This window comes from Coenobita brevimanus, chromosome 28 (genome assembly GCF_032717465.1).
Source record: "Coenobita brevimanus isolate Jiangsu-jjx chromosome 28, ASM3271746v2, whole genome shotgun sequence".
NCBI lineage: Eukaryota > Metazoa > Arthropoda > Malacostraca > Decapoda > Coenobitidae > Coenobita > Coenobita brevimanus.
This window is the reverse complement of record NC_136981.1, coordinates 5959242-5961889: the sequence shown is the minus strand read 5'-3', so window position 1 is coordinate 5961889 and position 2648 is coordinate 5959242.

The window sequence follows — 2648 nt, the reverse complement described above, 5'->3', positions numbered from 1 at the left end:
ACGCTTCACATTTCCTACACTTCACTCACAGGAACACGCTTCACATCTACACTTCACTTACAGAAACACGCTTCACATCTACACTTCACTCACAGGAACACGCTTCACATCTGCACTTCACTTACAGAAACACGTTTCACATCTACACTTCACTCACAGGAACACGTTTCACATCTATACTTCACTCACAGGAACACGTTTCACATCTATACTTCACTTACAGGAACACGTTTCACATCTATACTTCACTTACAGGAACACGCTTCACATCTACACTTCACTCACAGGAACACGCTTCACATTTCTCTGTCTCTGTCTCTGTCTGTCTGTCTGTCTGTCTGTCTGTCTCTCTCTCTCTCTCCCTCTGTAATGCACAGGTAACATCGTATTCTGAGGCAGATAAAACTATACACTGTTCATTTTAAATAGGCATAAAAATAATCTCTCCATTAAGAATTCTGAATAGCAGCAAGACAGTAATACTACAAAAGGATACTAGTCACGAAGAAGTGCTATGGAAAGGATGCAGGTCTGTAGCATGATCTTATTTTGCCTCTGAGCTATGGGAAGTAGGCAGCAGAATATCGAAAATCCAAGCCATGTTGAGGAGAACTATCTATATACCTACCTATCTCTCTATAAATCTATCTATGTATCAGAATAGCGATATCCTTTTAAGTAATTTTTTTTTTCAGTCAAGCTCCCATACTCCATTTACTCCAGTACAGCTTAGAACAGCGACATTCTCCTTAGTATTTTCCACTCAGTCATCCTCACTCCATGTACTCCCAAACAGGATAAAATAGCAGTCTTTTTAGTAATTAGTTCTCCACTCCACCCTCTCCGAATCAACTTAAAATAGGGACCCATTCTTTTGCATTTGCCACTCAGTTTTCCCCACTCCACGTACTCCAATAGACTAAAGTAGATAGTCTCTTTAACATCATTCACTCAGTCTTCCTCACTTCACCTATTCCACCTCCACACGTCATTCACTTATCTCTGCTCAGTAAATCACGGTGACCGCACAATCCTACTCATTTCCATATATTTTACATTGCCATGACAGGCTCATCTCCCCCTGATAAACTAGGACGACGCTGAAATAAATTGATGCTGAAATGACCTGATGATGAAATGAATTGATGTTGAAATGAATTGATGTTGAAATGAATTGATGCTGAAATAAATGGATGCTGAAATGAAATGATGCTGAAGTGAACTGGTGCTGAAATGAATTGATGCTGTGTATTATCTGTGAGTTCTGTCTTATTAAAATATTTCTCTCTCATCCATTTCTCTTGCCTATTGGTTCTTGGTGTTGGGTTAAAGGAGGCTCATTTCCTTTGACGTTTTGAATTCTATATCGTATTTAATTATTTTATTATCATTACTCTGAATTAATTTAACTCTGCTTAGAATGGAATGTGACAGATAGCAGCTAAAACAGTGTAACTAAGAAATTAACTGAAAAATTACTACTTTTTGCTGAAATGATGTCACAGGAACAAGAACAGTGAAAAAAAGAGTCATTCATTATCCTACTGTCCTTTTTCTCCACCTAAGGATGAGTAAAAATGTAATTGAAGAAATGTAACAGGAGTGTACTAATGAGTGAAAAATGTAAATAAAAGTATAGTAAAGACGTTGATTTAGAACTGTTAAAGCCGATATGAGAGTAAATTAATGAGAGCAAAAAAACTGAAAAAAAAAGGTAACTCAGAATTTGTTATTACTATGACGTATCTGAAAATGTAAAAAAAATGAAAACTGTAAAATAAATAATGTCAATGAATAAAATGTAAATGAAAAAGAGTAAAATAATTCTGGTATAATGAATCTCAATAGCCACTAATCCCCAAAATTTTTCTTTCTCGATTTTTTTTGGGAGGTGGGGGTTGGAGTTACGAATGCGTTTATCTCCCATGGGTCCACTACATCTTTCCCTAGAACTGCCCCTTCCTCTCCTTTCTCTCTCTCTCTCTCTCTCTCCCTCTCCCTCTCTCTCTCTCTCTCTCTCTCTCTCTCACTTTTCCCTATCCCACTCTCTCTCTCTCTCTCTCTCTCTCTTTTCTCTATCCCTCTTTTCCCTCTCTCTCTCACTCTCTCTCTCTCGCTCTCTCTCTCTCTCTCTGCTATAAGACGCGGGTACACGCAAACAAGCATTATAATATTAATGGAAGAAGAGTGAAAGCCCCCCGACATTTTTTTTTTTCAATCAAGCCAAGAAAATTTCATAGTAAGGAAGGCTGGTATTAGAGGAGAAGGGATGAAAAAGCAGGACATTATTTTTTGATATATAACATTTTTCTTTCACTCCGATGGGCTATTTCTCTTGTGTTGCTGGTACGGCTCACTCAGCGTTTTCAATGTCTATCATGTTTATTAATTTCCTACAACCACTGTTACACCCATACCAGCAGCCTGAGCCGTCCCCCCAACACGTAAGTTCAGTGAGTTTCTTGTGCAGAGCTAATTAAGAACGCCCCTGTATTGAGCACCTGGGCAGAGGAATAACACAAAAAGCCAGATAACTATTTGTAAGGCTGGAAATACCTGTGCTGTCACTATGAGTCTACCTGGACAATATTGTGCGTTGGAGATCGAGAGAAAAATTGCTCGTCCAATTCGAAAATCGACATCTGAAC